This window comes from Symphalangus syndactylus, chromosome 7 (assembly GCF_028878055.3).
Source record: "Symphalangus syndactylus isolate Jambi chromosome 7, NHGRI_mSymSyn1-v2.1_pri, whole genome shotgun sequence".
NCBI classification, from domain to species: domain Eukaryota; kingdom Metazoa; phylum Chordata; class Mammalia; order Primates; family Hylobatidae; genus Symphalangus; species Symphalangus syndactylus.
In genome coordinates this window covers 90,732,367-90,753,237 of record NC_072429.2, presented here as the reverse complement: position 1 = coordinate 90,753,237, position 20,871 = coordinate 90,732,367, and positions in this window count along the sequence as shown.

The following is a 20,871-nucleotide window of genomic DNA, read 5'->3' as shown; positions in this document are numbered from 1 at the left end:
GAAATGTATTGCCTCATAGTTCTGGAGGCTAGAAGTTCAAAGTCAGGTGTCAGCAGGGATGGTTCCTTCTGGAAGTTGTGAAGGAGAATCTGTTCCATGCCCCTCTCCTAGCTTCCAGTAGTTGCTAGCAATCCTTAATGTTCTGTGGCTTGTAGATGCAGCACTTCAAAAATCTCTATCTCCAACATCACATGGCGTTCTCCCTCTCTGACTCCACGTGGACATCTTCTCTGTCCCTCTCTCTCTCTTTCTCTTGCTTTCTCCTTTTTATAAGAACCCAGTCATATCAGCTTAGGGCCTATCTTAATGACCTCATCTTAACCTTATAAAATCTGTGAAGACTCTATTTCTAGATAAGGTCACATTCAAAGATACTATGGATTAGGATTTCAATATATCTTTTGGTAGGGAGACATAATTCAGTCCATAACAGGCTATAAATTATTTCAGTTGATTCTCTTATACAGTCTCTTGTTTTGAATAGGAGGGATTGTATAAGATGTTCACTGTTAGGAGGAAAGTAGGCACTAAATAAATATCCATTGACAGATTAAACTATTCAATCTCTAGCTATCTACTCAAATTTGAAAGACCTTTAGGGTTAAAGACTATAATCTTATTTGAACTTCTTCCCTAATGTTTAATTAAACGAGTGCTTCCTCCTAATTAAAGGCTTTGCATTCACATTCTTTGCCAAAATAACTGGTTAGTAGATTATTTGTTGAATCGATCTAATCCATCACTTAATTGAAACCTGGTTAACTGGTCAACTCAGTCAAAATATTCTTGAAGTTGTCAGCGTTGACTCAGCCTCTTTTAAAACAATTTAAGCTCATTTCCTCTTGCTTTGCCCTCTGTGGAGATGGAGAATATTCTTCTCATAATAACCCTTCATCTTTCTAATATGCAAGCCAAACAAACCTAAATTCTGTAACCTTCCACAAAGGTCCACATGTATATGCTTAAGGCATTCTAAAAGCATAGAAAATGTTTATTTATCAATTTTATTTTAAGGCAATTAAAATTTTTATTTTTACACTGTCCTATGTACCTGTGTCACTCTATCTTAAAAAGAAAAATACACAAGAATGTCATCCAGGCTTCTTCAACCATCTGATGCTTATTTAAAGAGAAACTGTGGATCACTAGCTTTTGCTATTATACATTACACACACACACACACAATTTTTAATATACATTACACACACATACACAATTTTTCTAAAATGTCTTCTATGGTTAAAAAACATAGAAATATCATCTTCTCCGGTGAAAAGGCATATCTTAGGACTACTAAAAATGACAGAGCTTTGGCTTCAGATTTTTTCTACGTACACCTATTTTGAAAACTCCAGAGGTGATGGAATAAAACATACTTTTTAATTCACTTTAATTCTTAGTTATCTTGCAAAAGAAAATCATATCTAATTTTTTGTTCATATATGTTAAATTATGAAGCAACACAAGAAAATTGTTCTGAAATCTACCATAAATGGTTCTTCTACTCTCCGTGTATTTACACTACTTCCTGGGTTTTTGCTGCACCTTTATATTTCATTTTGAGTAGGTTGGACATAAGGTAAATTTCAGTATTTGGCATAGGTATATGTTGTTTGAGAGGACCAATTTTACTAAATATATTCAGAGCTATGAAATATTTTGTTGATTCTGGTTCATTTACAAAACCTGAAGTATAAATGGAGCACATCATTTTAAGGGCTGTAAATGGCATTTAATAGTATTTCAATCATATAGAAAAATTTCTAAATGTATTTCACAATATTTCTGAGAAACATTTTATTTAATTTGGGGCAATTAACCATGAGAAAGAATAAATGTTTCACTAAATAAAGAGAAAAATTTTGTAACAAACGACATAAAGAAAAGATTTATAACATACATATTTATGTATTTTATATATAACTATTCTTTTAAAAGAAATATATATATATATATATATATATATATATTCTTTTTTTCTTACTTCCAGTTTTGTGAAATGGGGGTCTTTCCCAGGGCCAGATGGCCTTTGACACTGTCTCAGTCTGTTTCCTGGATTCTGTTCCTAGCTCTTGTCTATCTTCCTTCTACTGTGTTTCTCAATTTAATTATCTCTCACAGTAACAGGCCAATTATAGGCTGATTTCACCATTACAACTTATTGTATTGAATACTAGGGCCATTTACCTAGATTAAAAGCTGGAGAGGAGGTGGACTATTATAGTCTGTTATTTAGGAATTGATGGTCTCATAAAGTACGATGTACAAAATATTATCTTTTACTAGAAAGTAGACTTAAGATTTACATTTTTTCTCCTAATACAAGCAGTAAGTTGAAGCTGCATGTGCAATTATTAGTAATAATGTCCATGTAAGTTACCTAGTTCTCTTTAAAGTAATAACAACTAACATTTAATGGTGCATTTAGTAGAAGTGATATTGTAACAATTCAGGTGAAAATTAATAAGGGCCTTATATTGTCTATATTGGATGTAATTGCATCCCATATCCTAAAATGAGAATATTCTGAAGACAGAAATCAAGACCCACTCGTCTCAATATCCTCAGTGTCTCAAAAATGTCTTCCAAAAAGTAGAAATTCAATTAAATACTTCTTAATGTTGCTATTGCTTTATATTTTAATTAGGTATATTAGAGATAGAGCTGAAACCCTTTGCATACTCACCCCTCCCCAGAAGTAATCACTATTTAGTTTCTTTCCTCCCTGTGGATATTTTTCTACACATTTTTCGATGCAATAGATTAAATATCAATAAACAGGATGATATCCTGCTTAGTAAGTTCTTTATATAAATGGTATCATTATTCAACATTACATTTCAAAAATATATCCATAGTGGAATGCATTCAGCAATTAACTGATTGATTTTAACTGCTACAAGCAGCATTATACAATTATCTCAAAATGTTAAATTTTGTCAATTTATGTATGCTTATGTATCCATTGATATAATTGTATGGCTTTTCTTTTAAACTCTTAGTATGATGTGTTGTGTTATTATATTTTTTCTGATGATGAATTCCAGGGATAAGTCATAAGTTTATTTTGTCTAATATTAATATTGCTAAAATAATTTACTTTGATTATTTTTAAGTATAAACTTAACCTTTTAAAAGTTTCCATTTTTTCTTCAACTCTTCTCTTTGTTCTAAGTAATACATTTTTGATCCAGTTTGATTCTAGAAGCATTTTAATAGAAAAGTTTAACGTTTTTACTCTTATTGTTATTCATATATGTGGCTATATCTACATTTTCTATTTTTCACTTTCCAGTCACCATTCTGGGTTTACTTCTTTTTCGTTACTTTCTTCTGTCTCTGGATTAATACTGTTTTCTAATGCTGTCTTATTTTCTATACTGATTTGGAAGCTATTAATTTCTCTTAGTCACTTTTTTGTAGTTAGATATAAAAATTTAAAGTTTTCTTAGATAAGAAGACAAGCCACAAATTGGGAGAAAATATTTGCAAAATACATTTCCAATAAAGAATTTGTATCCAAACTGCACAAGAACTTTCAAAGCCTAGCAATAAGAAAACAAACACTCCAATTTTAAAAATGGTTAAAATATCTGAACAGATATTTCATCAAAGAAGATATACGGGTGGTAAATAAATATATGAAAAGATGCCCAGAACCATATGTCATTAGGAAATTGCAAATTTAAACAACACTGCACATCTATGAGAATGGCTAAAATTCAAAGAACTGACAATACCAAATGCTGACAAGAATGTGGAGCAAAAGGAACTCTCATTTATTGCTGGTGAAAATGCAAAATGGCACAGCCACTTTGGAAGACCGTTTCTACCAAAGCTAAACATAGCTAAACCTTGCAATATAGCAGTTGTACTAGCAAATGATTACCCAACTGAATTAAAAACATGTCTATACAAAAACATGTACCTGATTATTTACATCAGCCTTATTCATAATCACTAAAAACTGGGATTTTTCCAGATGTTCTCCAATAGATGAATGGATAAACAAACTGATACTTCCTTACTATGGAATATTTTTCCGTGACAAAAATAAATAAGCTATCAGGACATGAAAAGACATGGGTGAACCTTAAATGTATATTGATATGTAAATGAAACCTGTCCAAAAAGCTACATACCATATGATTCCAGCTATATGAAATTTTGAAACAAAAAAAAACTATAGAGATAGTAAAAAGATCACTTGTTGCCAAGGATTCTAGCTTGTCTAAAAATCACTAGTTGCCAAGGATTCTAGGAGAATCCTTGAATCCTAGGCAATCAGTGGGCTTCTCCTACGGGAGAAGTGGATGAATATCTGGAGCACAGATTTTTAGGGTGGTGAAACCTTTCTGTATGAAACTGCTGCAATGGTGGATACATGTCATCATGCATTTTGAATTGTGCAATGCAGTTCAGTGAACCTAGAACTGTGGACCACAAGAATAAAGCTTAATGTAAACCATTGACTATAGTGAATCATCATGTATCAAAATTAGTTTATCTACTGTAATGAATATACTACTGTAGTGCAAGATGAGTTTTTTGTTTGTTTGTTTGTTTGTTTTTGAGTCAGTCTGGCTCTGTCGCCCAGGCTGGAGTGCAGTCGCGCAATCTTGGCTCACTGCAAGCTCCACCTCCCGGGTTCACGCCATTCTCCTGCCTCAGCCTCTCCGAGTAGCTGGGACTACAGGCGCCCGCCACCACGCCCGGCTAAATTTTTTTGTATTTTTAGTAGAGACGGGGTTTCACAGTGGTCTCGATCTCCTGACCTCGTGATCCGCCCGCCTCGGCCTCCCAAAGTGCTGGGATTACAAGCGTGAGCCACCATACCCAGCCTAATTTTTTGTATTTTTAGTAGAGACAGGGTTTCACCATGTTAGCCAGGATGGTCTCAATCTCCTGACCTTGTGATCTGCCCACCTTGGCCTCCCAAAGTGCTGGGATTACAGGCGTGAGCCACCATGCCCGGCCGCAAGATGTTAATAACAGGGAAAACTGTGTGCAGGGAGGGCGTAGGTGTATGGAATTGTGTGTACTATCTGCTCAGTTCTGTCAATCTAAAACTGTACTAGAAAGCAAAATGTATTAATTATGTTTAAAACTGTCTTAGGCCACCTACATATATGTGATCTCTTTTTGACAAATGTGTCAAGTTGATTCAATAGAGAGATATTGTTTTCTTTTTTCTTTTCTTTTTCTTTTTTTTTTTTTTTTTTTTTTTTAGACAGAGTTTTGCTCTCGTTGCCCAGGCTGGAGTGCAATGGTGCGATCTCGGCTCACTACAACCTCGGCCTCCCAGGTTCAAGCGATTCTCCTGCCTCAGCCTCCCAAGTAGCTAGGATTACAGGTGCCTGCCACCATGCCCAGCTAATTTTTTGTATTTTTAGTAGAGACACGGTTTCACCATGTTGGTCAGGCTGGTCTCGAACTCCTAACCAGGTGATCCGCCTGCCTTGGCCTCCCAAAGTGCTGGGATTACATGCTTAAGCCACCATGCCCGGCCAATAGAGAGATATTGTTTTCAACAAATGATGTTAGAACATCTATATGCAAAGATTAATAAATAAACAAATAAAGCCCCACCTTCCCTAGAACCATATAAAATATTTAACTTGAAAAAGATCACAGACCTAGATGTATAACCTGAAAATTATGAAACTTCTAGACAAAAACGTCGAAGAAAAATCTTAAATGTTGTGCCCCTGGGCTCGTCTGTGGTGGCTAACACTTGCAGTCCCAACACACTGGGAGGCCGAGGTAGGAGGATCACTTGAATCCAGGAGTTTAAGAGCAGCCTGGGGAACATAGGGAGACTCTGTCTGTACAAAAGTTTTAAAAATTAGCCAGTTGTGGTGGTTCATGCCTGCAGTGTCAGCTACACAGCAGGCTGGGGTGGGAGGATCAATTGCTTGAGTCTGGGAGGCTGAGGCTGCAATGAGCCATGACCATGCACCACTGCACTCCAGCCTGGGTGACAAAGAGAGACCCTGTCTCAAAAAAACAAAATGTTACCTTAGTTTAGGTAATAATTACTTACTTTTATAAAGTGCTTTTATAAAAGAAAAACTGATAAATTACACTTTTTCAAAATTTAAAACTTCTGGTTTTCAAAACACAATGTTAAGAAAATGAAAAAAACCACAAACTGGGATAAAATGCTGGAAAAACAGGTATCTGATGAAATACTTGAATCAAGAATATATGAGGAACTCTTATTGTTCAGTAAGTAGGCAAAATAATTAAATAATCAAAAGATTTAGACACTTCACCCAAGAAGAGAAGTAGATGGCAAATATGCAGAGAAAATGATACTCAACATTATTATTCATTATTGAAGTACAAAATAAAAACAAAATGAAATACTGCTATATATCTACTAGAATGACTAAGGTTTTTTTTAGCTGACAATACCAATTTCCAGCAAGGAAGTGAAGCAACTAGAACATTCATACATTGCTTTTAGGAATGCAACATGATATTTGGAAAATAGTTTGGCAATTTCTTATGAAGTTAAATATTTATCTACCATACAACCCAGCTATTATACTTGGGGACATCTATCCCAGAGAAGTGCAAACCTACATCCACACGAAGACTTCTACGTGAGAATTCGTAGAAGCTTTACTATTTGTCATAGCCAAAATTATGGGAAATAATCCTGATATATTATAATTCACAATATATATCCATACAATGGAAAACTATTTAGTAATACTGCTCATGCTCTACCAGGCCAGCAGCTTCTGGGAGATGTGGGGGGAGTCTGATTGGACCCACAGCCATGTGCCACCCCCATACTTCCCTTGCTATAAAGTGGATCCATGGGCCTGAGGTGATATTTGTTGTACTCTGTGTCACTGAACTAGACAATCTGTAATGGCTAGGGCTCTAGGGGCAAAAAGGGCAAATCTATATCCAAAATATATGTCAATTATGACCAAAATGAATTGCTGCTCCCTCCAGGAAAGAAAAGGTCCCATATAGTCAACTTGCCATCAAGTGGCAGATTCGTCTCCTCAAGGGACAGTGCTGTCACAGGAGTTCAGCCTTGATCTCTGTTGCTGGTAGGCTGGACATTTGGCAGCAGCAGTGGCTAATCAGTCTTGGTGAATGGGAATCCGTTCTTTACAGCCCGTGTGCAGACTCTGCCCTGGTCACTGTGGCTACTCCATTCACAAGCCCATTTTTCTGACACTGGGGTAGCCAATGACAACAACTGGCTGAGTTCAAATGCCTGAGTCAGTCTACTTGACTGTTTTGTGCCTCTCTTCCATCCATTATATGTGTGGTCTCTGTTCCACACAATTGTGATGTAAAGATCTCATACCAGCTTCCATGGATCCATCCACATTCCCCTCTAGACCTCCTCAATCTTCCAATCTTTCTCTCCCTAGGCCCCTACCCAACTCATCAAGTTATTCATCACTATCCATGAGTTCATGTAATTCTTCATTGTTCTTCTTCACTTTCCACTTACAGTAGATGACCAGAGGTACCACCCAAATCTCTTCCCATTGAGAAGATTTTTCCTCACAACTTTCTTTCAGGGCCACTTCTGCATAGTCCATTTTCAACCTAAAACCACATAGTGAGTTAACTCATTCACAAATCATACTAGACATTTTTCTTCCTTCCTGTATGTGATGGGTAACACGGTGTTCTGAGCCCCCTGCTTTGATACTTTCTTGAAGCTTCCTGTCCCGATCTTGCCTGATCCCACTTCCATGTTATTAATGGATTGCATTGGGACTTCCCAACTTTATAACATGATGGTTGTAATAGAATGCAGCTCATGACTCACCTCTGGCCATAGGATTATTTGAGTTCCCATAACCTGGGTCCAGAGGCAGTCTCCATAATGAAGTATAGATGCAGAAAATGGCTTCATTCTACAATGTGAAATATGCTTCCTCAAGTACTCAAAGAGACCTACCAAGCATTGTGCTTCCTTCTTTCTAATGACAAAAGCCATCCATTTACAGTCTATATATTTACTTTCCCTAAATCTCCCTCTGCCTAAGATAATATCCTTGCCAATGTGTTGTCTTCACTGATAACCCATCCCAGGTCACCACTGGTAAACTTTTAATACTTCACTGCTACATCATTTCGGGAGTTATCAGTATTCCATTTACCACCAGTGATGGAGTTCTTACTGCCAGCAGGCTGGTGGGCGGCTCAGCTCTAATGTCTCATTTTAGAGATGGATTACTAGGACCAGTTTCCAATTGTGTTAGGTCAGACTCCCTGGAAACAGACTGTGACACAGAGGTTTACATACTGAGTGTTTCTGGGAAATCCTATAGGGAATAAGGGAAACAGGATTGGACAGAGAGAAAAGTTGAACTGAGAGGCACTTGCAACAGAGGCCTCAGCAGATCTCATGAGACATTATGGAGTTGAGATGATCCTTTAGAGTTGCCCAGTTTTGAAACAAAAAAGTCAGGCCTTTATATTCCCACATCAACCAGTTATTGGATGTGGGCTGCCCCATGTGCCCTAGGAAGGAGGCATAACCTTAGATGAGGAGAAAATCCACTGATAGGACCTCAAGCTTTCAGTCATAAGCATCCAATACTCCTGGCAGGTAATGAAAATTGTCTTAATAGTCCAAAATTATTCAAAGTTCTATTTTTCTCAAATTACAAAGCTTTTAGCCTGCTCTAGCTACCCAATGACCATCGCTATTTTTGTTTGAAACACACATATACATAAAATATTTATTATATGTTACAAGTAGTATATTATTATTCTTTGCTCACTATTGTTTGCACGTTTTCCATCCCTTCCTGTTTAACAGTTCGTTTAGTGTCTGATTATTGCAGTCCCTCTCAGTCTTTGTATGCCTGATATGTCTTGATTTTAACCTCAGTGTTAAATAACAATCTAATTAGGTATAAAATTCTACTTAATGGCAGTTATTTTCCTTCAGCTGACTGTACTGATATGTCTCTGACATATTCTATTTCTGAGAAGAGGTTTGCTCTCAGCGTAACTATTCTTCCTTTGCATTTGGGGCAATGTATTTTTTTTTCCTTCTGGAACTGCTGTTAGATGTCTATAGGAGTCTGTCAGTGTATTCTCCAAATACCTTAAACTCCCTCTCATATATATTTCATCTCTAACTGTTGCCTTCTGGGTGAATTATTTATTACTTTCTTCCAATTTATTAATTCCTTTTTGCCTATGTCTAATCTAGAGTATATCTCATCTATAAAGTTTTTAATTTCACTGACTATATTATTTATTTCTAGAATTTTAAATTATTTTTTATATCCAGATCTCTTTTGTTTCACTTTGTGCTACGTTTTGTTCAATTATTTGCTCATTATGGATGTTTTTCCTTCATTCATCTCCGTAAATATCCTAAACATATTTATTTTGAAATATTTATCAAGTTGTTCTATTACATAAATCATTTTCTTCTTATTTATAAGGTTTTTATGTTTTTAATGGACACATAGTAATGATACGTGTTTATGAGGTTCATAGTGATATTTTGATATGCATGATATGTAGTGATCATATCAGGGTGTATTGTACATAAATTAGCGTATCCATCATACTACATGAGTTTTTATGGGCCAAAGTTATATACAAAGTTTCTGTTTTGTTGACTGCTTTCTCTATATTAGATTTACTTCCCTGAGGAATTTGGAAATTATCTCCAGGATTTCTTTCTCTGTTTAGCTCTCCATACCTGGTATTGTAGGGATTCTACCCTAACCTCTTCCTCATATCAACAGAAATTATGTCTTACATTGAAGATTAAATCTTGCATAACACAGATATCAAGAATTTCACAGACACTATCACAAAACCATTTTGGGGCTTGGTTCCTATCTGGTCACAAGGCTGTGTGTGCCTCTTTCTGTCTCCCATGCTTCGTATATACCACTTTTTTTTTTCGCTCTCTCTTTCAGAAAAGAGGTAGGCCCTGGCTTCAGGTGTGAGCCTGGCTCTTACCTATCACTTCCGAGGGAGCAATTTCTCTCACAAGCCTGAGCTGCTGGGCTCTCTGCCCCGGGGTGGGCAGACGTAGTCCCACATCTGCACCTCCACCAACCACCAAACACTTCTATTTTATGTCTGTTCCACAGAGATGTTTGTTTTGTTTTACTTTACTGTTTTAGTACAGCTGTGTCTTTTCTAAATTTTTGCTTTAAAAATTTATCTATCGTTGTTGTACGTGTGGAACAGAAGGGTACTTCAAAGCGTGCATTTACAAGGCAATCTCAGATGACAGTTGATACATGTTGTTTTCAAATATTTGTTGAGCGAATAAATAAAATGGTCTTTGCATTGTTAGGTGTCCCTCCCAGCCTTTGCCTGTGCTGTTCTCTCAACCTAGAATGAATTTTGTCACTTTTCAATTGTATTCATTATTCAAATATTATCTCCCCTACAAAGATTTACCTAATCACCATATCCCCTTCACAAAATTATTTTCTATTTCCTCATTTTGCTTATTACAAACCTTTTTAACTGTATATTTCATATTACATAGCAATTATCTTTATGCTTGTCACTGTAGCTAATTGTGTATCCCCACCTTAACTCTGCATTATTCGTACCTTGTACCATGAACTACATTTGTATGTTCTCAAATATTTGTAAAATGAATTGCTATGAACCACAGAGCAGGAGAATACACTATTTTAATCCCTGAACTTATCTACTCTAACATACGCACTACAATGTGAAAATAGTTTACATTAATCAAGGCAGTGGTAGACCTATTTTATGAGTTACACCAATATTATAGGAAAAGTTTGTGATTTAAATTCTACAATGACAGATATAACCTTTAAATATAATAGAAGTGAGTTGTCGTAGTCATATTGTTATAAATATGTGCTTGGTTTTCTTTGAATTATATGAATTTAAACAAATACCATTTCTGAAAAGGTGATGTCTTATTTTAACGTATTACCTTAAATTCCCTTTCTAGGGTAAAGACCAACTAGGGAGGAAGTTAAAGAAAGAAATGCAAAAATAGTAAGTACAAACTTGAAGCTTGAAAATTCAAATCTATTCTATTAAGGGATATAGTTAGATGTACACAATTGTGGATAAGCATTTTGCTCTGATCCATGTTTAAGTTTTATAAAATGGAAAAAAATAATTCTTGTACAAGCTTAGCAACGTTGGCCTAGACTCCTGATGTAGAACTATGTCATAAACGTCTTTTTATCTCTAATTCCTGGCAAGGCAACAGGTACAATGTAAGCTTTAATGAATATTATTGAACCAAAATGCAAAAATGTTCCCTGCCTGTTATGAATGAGTTGTCTCATTGTTATCTACACACTATTTATAGAGTAATATAATAACGATCACCATTAACACGGATCTTACTACGTTAACTACTAAAATGCAGTATCGTGCTTAATGTTCTAAACAATTAAGAAAGGTATTTAATAATAAAAATATTAAATAATCACATTTTATACACAAAAAAACTTTCAGTTCAGGGAAGTTAAATAATTTACCTGAAGTTACCTAGTGAGTCTCAGCAATACTAAGATCTGAACCTGGGGCCACTTCTAACCTCTTGTCCTTCCTCTCCACAATCTCTGTGCCATGTATGACTTCCTAACTTCTTTTTTTTTTTTTTGAGACAGATTCTCCCTCTGTCGCCCAGGCTAGAGTGCAGTGGCGCAATCTCGGCCCACTGCAAGCTCCACCTCCTGGGTTCATGCCATTCTCCTGCCTCAGCCTCCCAAGTAGCTGGGACTACAGGCACCCACCACCACGCCTGGCTAATTTTACATATTTTTAGTAGAGATGGGGTTTCACCATGTTAGCCAGGATGATCTCAATCTCCTGACCTCGTGATCTGCCCTCATTGGCCTCCCAAAGTGCTGGGATTACAGGGGTGAGCCACCGCGCCCAGCCTGGCTTCCTAACTTTTTATCCATTGGCCTATCTTTCCCTGACTTCTTCTCAGTAACATCTTTGTGACATTCTAGATCAACTATCCAGGTATAAAATTTAACTCTAACTATGGGGAGAAGAAAGGGGAGAGAAGACAAAATGGCTCACCAATTTAGAAGATTGAAAGTTCTGATCTGTTTTTTGTATACATATGAATAATCATTTAAAGTTTTCATCTAAGTAGGAGCAGACAGATACTACCATATGTATTTCCAGGAGATACACATAGTGCCCTGAACAGAAAATGTGAAGAAGAAGAGATGTAAATGAGATGTAGAATCTGCACCAGAAATGGCTCCACACTCTTGCAGCTGCAAAGTCTTATCCATAGAGAGTTTTCTTGGAGACATAAGTCGTTTGGGGTGAAAATACCAAATCATTCATCTAAGACAGAGAGAGAGAAAGCGAAAGAGAAAGAGAAAGAGAGAGAGCTTGCTCAATGTTAGCGGAGAACAGCAAATAAGCCCGAATAGATCCTCACTAGGAATTATAACAATAAGGAATGTCATATGCTAAGCAGAATAAACTTCTCTATATTATTCCACTAAGGACATAAGAGGATTAGGTCTTTACTGGTTAACTTGTTATCTCAGTTATGGACTCTCCAGTTGAGGGATTTTAATTTTTACAAATAAAACGATGGTTTCACACAATGGTCCACCAGGGTGAGAAATGAGGCCACACTTTTACACAGCCCAGTTTATCATGCTACCATGGGATTCTGCAAAAGCCTCATTCTCCTGTGAAAGGTTAGCCCTTATTCCAATAAGCTCTAGACTGTCTGAGCAGTGAACATTTTAAATCAGCATAATTATATTTCACATGGCAATAAACACTTTCAGTTTAAGTGCGCATAATTTGTCTCTTTGTCTGACTCTCTTTGTTGCATTAGTTTTTCACCATGGTGAGCATAAAATAACAGGATTTGTGATGATTCCCTAGAGATTACTCTTTTTTCCTCTCTCTTCTAAAAATGTTCAAGATGCTTTGTTTATTTTTTTAAGAGAAAGAAAAAGAAAGTTGGATTTCAGAGAAAAATCTCATCTCAGGTTTTTGGTTTCTAAAAAAAAAAAACGTAGGCAGGTTTTGAATGTTAAAAGTTGTTCTTACTGCAGGAAACCAGATTTCCCAGCTTGCTCCGCACATCTTCTCTTTCTCTGTTCTATGGCCAGGTCTGAGGTTGGTCTCACCCAAGGTTGGTTGTCTGGCTTTGATTGGTATTCAAGTGGAGTGGTGAGTGTGTAAGGCTCTAATCCCTGCAACACATGGTAATTTTTTCATTCTCTCTCAGACTCCACCTGTTCCATGGTCCAGTGGAGGACTGCAAATCCTATCAAGGGAGGGCAGCCCAACTAAGCCTGCCTCCCTGGCTTGAGTCCATCACATGTGCGCTCGGGCTGCAGAGCACCCAGCCAGCTGCAGCCCAACGATCATGTTATCAGATGACGGATGGCTTCATATCAGGTGTTTAAACTGATGAGCTGCCCCATCTGGGAAATGATTCGGGAAGTCTGTCCTCGCTTGATGAATGGGGAAAGTGACAATGCCAATCAGAGTGACCCTTGCAGCCTCTCTGCTGCTGCCCCAACAGCCACTGTCTCGTCTCTCCCACTGGTTTACTTTTTCAATTCTATTGTCACTCAGCTGAGCTTAGATCTACTGTCACTAAATTATCATTAAATTATATCATTAATCTAAATATTTTCCTTGCAAAACCTTCATAAAATAGACGCCAGGCCTCCAACAGATTCACGATCAGAATTAGAGGGCAAAGAGGATTCAGCAAAATAATGTTAGAGGTTGTTTCACATGGCTTTTCACGGCCTGTTTTGAAGTAACTGCAGTTATTTTGGAGAGAACTGCATATTTTACCTGGAAATCGAACCAGGATCCTCTGTAACAAGAAATGCGTGAGGGTTCAATGTGTTGTGCATGGATCTGAAGACTATAAATTCCTCTATAAAGAATATTAACTGTCAAGTACCAATTGGTATCCCCTTGTGAACATTCGAAGGACATTCTCAAAATGGCTTTCCCAAATTACCTCTAGGAGGTGGTTTGTGATTTAATAATCTGATTTTAAAGAATTAAAGTTACTAAGAACCTGTGCTAGCCATTGCCTACTTTTGCTTAGTATCATGTGCCTCTAGGGAATATATATGCTTAAGGCTAGATTTACAGAGCACAAGACAAAATAGAAATTTCAATCAGTGGTATCGATGTTCCATCACTCCCTTGATGTTGTATTGTGAAGACACAATCTATTTATAGATAGTGTATTATATCAATTACTTATCATAGCAAATATCAAATAATGGAGATTACGCACAACACATGAACACTTCAAAAACAATTTTCTATGCAATATTTATTTTCATTGGCAGTTCCAAAGGACTGTGAAAGACCCAGGAGCCAAACACCAATTGTTTTAGTTTTAATTTAAAAGTATATTGTCATCTAGGTCTTTGATGAAAATGTGGCTTTGTCCACTCTGTTATAAAGCACATCATTTTTTGCAACCATGAACAGTGAATAAACAAAACAAAGGGGGGAGTTAATGGGAATGACAGCACAGCAGGTACATTTATGATTTAGTATCATTTCACTTTTCATCCAGGAAAATTGTCAACCATTCCAGGAATAAAAAATAAAATGCTATGTACAGTATAGTATAACCTCTTTAAATTGGCAATTTGTAGCTGTTTGATAATTCATTCTTAAGCAAACCTCAACCACTTGCTACCTGCTGTATACATTAGCCTGTCCATCTTCCTGTTCCCTGTAGAGCATGTGGAACTATGATTGTTAGAAAAATGTTGTGCTGCTGTGTATCTTTGCTACTTAATACATGTATCTATGTTCACCATGTATTTTTATGCAATTGTTTTAGAAAGATGAGCAAGCCCTTTTGGAGGGGTGTCTGGGAGATAGTTATTAATCTTTTCTGGATGTTTTGTACCAGATCCATTTTAGATAAATAATGCATTACACACTGTGTCATATGCAGTAGAATTTTTTTTAATTCAGCTATTGAGCATAATATGCAAACTCAATATAGAAACTACCAAATTTTAGGAGCAACAGCTCTCTGTATGTGGCACATTTGCAAATATGGGTATTTCAGGGTGCAAATTAAAATAGTTTGATGCACCATATCACACTTTCTCAATGAAAGGGAAACTTTCCTTGTGCTTACTATAAACACTTCATTTACACGTTTATTTGAGACTTTGTTAAATTAGATTATGTAAACACAGGCTGGATAGCAAGTCAGATTTAATACACACGAGTTTTAAAACTGACTTGCATGCTGAACATAAAAGTATAAAGGACTTCACCAAGATTTATTGATTCATGTCAAGGCATCATTACTTTTCAAAGTGTGAAAAATGATCATATATTTATGACCTGCCGACTGAAGCTGTTTTGTGAATTAGCAAAAGCTCTGGAGAGGAGCAGCCTAATTGCATTATCATAGAATCAGAGATGGTTGTCAATTTCCCCCATTTAGCTTTTCTCCTTTAGTTTGTTAAAATGAAGGTGCCATACGTTGGTTGAATTCACTAATACCCTGATGAATGAGGTATTTTCCCAGTAGGCTGGCTACCAGTATAAACAGTGAATTAGGAATGATAGACCATCAATCATATCTCCTTCAAAACAGATCTCTGCCCTGAGATTATTCATAATGTATTAGGGCCACTTAAAAAGTTTTCGTGCAGGATTCATTGATGAATAGACTTAAATTGTCCATAATCTTCAATGTCTCCTGTGGAAGCAAGAGTAATAAGGTAGGTCACTTTCTTAATTAACACAACTTTCATTGTCTCTTTTACTTTACTTGTATTATTTCTTTTTAAAATATATACAATATTGTTCCTCTTACATTGGTTATTGTTCTTTAGCAATATCCTTATTGAAAGAGTAGACTCTATTGTTTGGTAGTTATTTCTTCCTTACAGGAACCATAGGTTAAAGGCGTAACTCTGAGAAACTCACATCACCTGAATACAGGCTAAAATAAATGCTTGCTAACCTCTTATATTTTTGGCATCTACATGTCTAGGATGACCTGGTGATTTGTGCAGTGTTTTTTATGCAGAGGGTCAGATCTTGCCCTCAGGCGCCCATGTATGGTTCCCCTGGGGTTTTGTCCCTTTAATGGAAATTATAGTATGCATCCAAGGGCAAGATTCCTCCCGAAGGGATTTATCCTGCCTCAATGTGCAAACATAATTCTCATTAAAATTAATAGAAATTGTACACATGCATCTAGGGAAGAAATAGACTCCTAGGTTCAAATCACCTCATTCTGTTTCATGCAAAAGATGACAGGGTTTGCCCTGGAGGTGGGCATGCAGCCAAAGGTTTGAGAGTTCAGATAAGCAATCAGAACTTCCAACACTCACCTACATCATGTGTGAGGCTTTTTAAATTCTTTTTTTCATTGCAAGAGACAGTGAAGGGAACCTAGCTAGAGTCTTATTTGCTAAGCTTTTCTCCAGCATTATAATTATTTCCATGATATCTTCTCCAGGGAGTTCAGGAAAAAAAAAGACTGAGCATTGCTTATACTTGATTCCCAGGTTGAAGATTTTGGATCATTTGTATTTATCAGAATCACTGGACCATAATATTTGTCTATTCTTTCTTTTTGTAGTGCTTCAAAAATACCTCTTATTTGACTGGATAAGTGGTATTTAACTCCTGGTGTGATTTAGGGTCTAAGAAATCAGCTCTTTATTCTGGGGAAATGCAGCTTTAATGCACACATTGCTAAACTTGTGTAAATTCAACCAAACAACGTTTTTAGACTAACTGAATCTATGTAGCATGAAGAAATTAAGAGTAAACTTGGCACTCGATTTATTTGATCATTTCCATTGGTGAAGCCACATAAGGCAGCTCATAAAAAGTATAACTTCACCCTTCTGGAAAAAAAAAAATCTTATGTTGGAAACTGAATAATTCCAAAAACACTAATATAACTACTCTGAAGCTTATCTGAACAATTTCTAAATCTTCTCAGGTATAAAAGCCAGCATAGCATAGAAGAAATAGTAGTGCTTTTATTGACTTAGTTTCACGAATGTAAACAACATATTTAAAGTTGAAGATTTTTAAAATCACCTTAAGAAGTGAATATCCAAACCAAATTTGATATCAACCAAATAAACCATAGATCTGTATTATAAAGGACATGTGTATTCAGTGAGTACACTTGGCTAGAAGATATAATTGCTGCAAGTTGTCACATTTCTTTAAAAGAAATATTGCAGGTTAGTAGGACTCTCAAATTTTCAGTTGCAATCAGATTGAACAAGTAATTCACTAAATTATAAAATATTTTCAAGCAAAATCAATAAACCAAGTGTCGAGATTCAGTTGTATGATGGACACACTTGCATTTTGAGCCTGTTCATATCTGAGTAATGACTCTGAGGCTAAGGAAAGGAACTTGAAGATGAATATAAGCGAGATGATGTTAACTTTTCAATAATTCAACTTCTTTTTTTTTTTTTTTTTTTAGACGAGTCTCGCTCTGTCACCAGGCTGGAGTGCAGTGGCGTGATCATCTCAGCTCACTGCAGCCTCCACCTCCTGGGTTCAAGTGATTCTCCCACCTCAGCCTCCATAGTAGCTGGGACTACAGGCGCACGCCACCATGCCCAGCTAATTTTTGTATTTTTGGTAGAGACAGGGTTTCACTATGTTGGCCAGGCCGGTCTTGAACTCCTGACCTCGTGGTCCACCTGCTTCGGCCTCCCAAATGCTGGGATTACAGGCATGAGCCACCGCACCCAGCCTTTCTTTCCTTATTCTATCTCTTTTACTGAATATTCTTCCTTTTACCATCCTGTAACCTTTGATGTCTCCCAAGTCTCCATCATCTACTTTTCTATTCATTACAGGCTTCCTTCCTTGGCTAAATTGCATTCATGTCCAGGCTGCAGCCACAGCTACCACTTTTGTTCTGGAAACTCTCAAATTATTGCACAGTAGTCCCCCATTTCCTGCAGAGAATAGTTCCAAGACCTTCAGTGGATGCCTAGAAACACAGATAGTATTGAAAGACGTGCCATGTTTTTCCTAAACTTTGCTAAACTTTGCTCTGGCAAAGTTTAATTTAAAAATTAGGCACTGTAAGAGATTAATAAATACTAATAAAATAGAACAATTACAACAATATACTCTAATAATGTTACGTGATATGGTCTCTCTCCTTCTCTCTCTCTTTCTCTCGAAATTTTTTGTATTATACCACCCTTCTTCTTGTAATGATATGAGATGATAAAATGCCAACAAGATGAGATGAAGTGAGGTCAATGATGGATGCACTGTGATGTAGTGTTAGGCTCCTGTTGATCTTCTGACAATGCATCAGAAAGAGGATCATCTCTTTTGGGTCATCCTGGATCATGACGATGTCAATGGCCGGATGTCAGGAACAGACGATGTCCATGGCTAATAGGATAAAAGGAGGATTCTCATCCTGAGGGTACAGAGAAGGATGGCAGGAGATTTCATCCTGCTACTCAGAAGGGCATGAAACGTCAAATTTATACATTGCCTATTTCTGGAATTTTCCATTTAATATTTTTGGACTACATTTGACTGAGTAACAAATTTCAGAAAGTAAAACTGCAGATAGGGGTGATTACTGTATCACACCTTGGCCACTTTTCTTAGTTCTAGATCCTACTAGAAATTGGGTTCTTCATATTTCTATTTCGTTTCTTTTTTTCTTTTTCTATTTTTTTTCTTTTTGAGACAGAGTATTGCTCTGTTGCCCAGGCTGGAGTGTGCAGTGAGACAGTCTACAACATCTGCCTCCCGGGTTCAAGCGATTCTCCTGCCTCAGCCTCCTGAGTAGCTGGGATTACAGGTGTGCGCCACCACGCCCAGCTAATTTTTGTAGTTTTAGTAGAGATGAGTTTTCACCATGTTGGCCAAGCTGGTCTCAAACTCTTGACCTCAAGTGATCTGCCTGCCTTGGCCTCCCAAAGTTCTGGGATTACAGGTGTGAGCCACCACGCCTGGGCTGTCTTCTCCATATTTCTGCTTGACCATTCCTCAAATACTTCAGACTCAGTGTGGACTAAAAAAAGAGCTTTCTTTTTGCTTTGTAGCTACTTATACCTACTTAAACAATTCAGATTAATAATTATGACAAAAGAAAACAGAAAAGCCTGGAAAATGTTCTTATTTTATCTTGTACAATATTCTGCAGTGTATGAGCTGTAAAACCAAATCTATATACTGTGATAGAACATATCATTCTGAAAGAACTAGATAAATTATGAATGTTGTATAAACACAGATATAATTACTTATTTTGAATGAATATGCATCTGCTTAAAATGATTTCTTCCAAATTATTTGTGTAAGCTCTCTCTTCCTCCTGAAATTAAACTATCACCCACAAAATATATTTTGCCTGTCATTTATACCCTAGCTACAGAAATGGAGAATTTCTTTAAAAATGATTAACATTGATATAACCTTTCATATTGGCATCTGGATATGTCTGAAATTGTTTCTCATCATAGTATATATGAAAGCACACTACTTTTTTTTTTTTTTTTTTTTGAGACTAAGTCTCTCTCTTGTCCCCCAGGCTGGAGTGCAATGGTGCGATCTTGGCTCACCACAACCTCCGCCTCCCAGATTCAAGCGATTCTCCTGCCTCAGCCTCCTGAATAGCTGGGATTACAGGTGCCTGCCACCACGCCCGGCTAATTTTTGTATTTTTAGTAGAGACAGGGTTTCACTATGTTGGCCAGGCTGGTCTCTAACTCCTGACCTCAGGTGATCCGCCCGCCTCGGCCTCCCAAAGTGCTGGGATTACAGGAGTGAGCCACTGCACCCAGCCGCACACTACATTTTTAATCCTATGTATCTTATGGTGCATAAACACCCTTTTAGTCCCTTGCGGTTAGATGAATTAGCAAACATGAATGCCAAAGTATCTAAATACATAACTATCAGGTTACTTAAATTCAATTCCATGCCCATAGAATCCTAGTTTCAAGTGGACAAGGACTACATGTGGGTTTATCTTTCCTCTTCTTTTTCTCTTTTATTTTAAATTTATAAAAGTAGTACACGGGTGCAGTGGCTCATGCCTGTAGTCCTTGGGAAACCGAGGCCGGCGGATCACCTGAGGTCAAGAATTCGGGACCAGCCTGGCCAACATGGTGAAACCCCGTCTCTATTAAAAACACAAAACTGGCCTGGCGCGGTGGCTCACGCCTGTAATCCCAGCACTTTGGGAGGCCGAGGCTGGCGAATCACGAGATCAGGAGAACAAGACCATCCTGGCTAACACGGTGAAAGCCCGTCTCTACTAAAAATACAAAAAAATTAGCCAGGTGTGGTGGTGGGCACCTGTAGTCCCAGCTACTCGGGAGGCTGAGGCAGGAGAATGGCATGAACCTGGAAGGCGGAGCTTGCAGTGAGCCGAGATTGCGCCACTGCACTCCAGCCTGGGCGACAGAGCGAGACTCCATCTCAAGAAAAAAAAACAAAACAAACAAACAAACAAACAAAAACACAAAAATTGCCTGGCACAATGCCTCACGCCTCTAATCCCAGCATTTTCGGAGGCCAAGGTGGGTGGATCACGAGGTCAGGAGTTCAAGAGAAGCCTGGCCAAGATGGTGAAACCCCACCTGTACTAAAAATACAAAAATTAGCCGGGCGTGGTAGCAGACACCTGTAATCCCAGCTACTTGGGAGGCTGAGGCAGAGAATTGCTTCAAGCCGGGAGGTAGAGGTTGCAGTGAGCCGAGATTGCGCCACTGCACTGCAGCCTGGGCTACAGAGCGAGACTCCGTCTCAAAAAAAATAAAAAAAAAAATCAATCAATACAACCACATATAGAGTAGCAGTGAAAGTCCCTTTTCATGATCACAATCCAACACCATA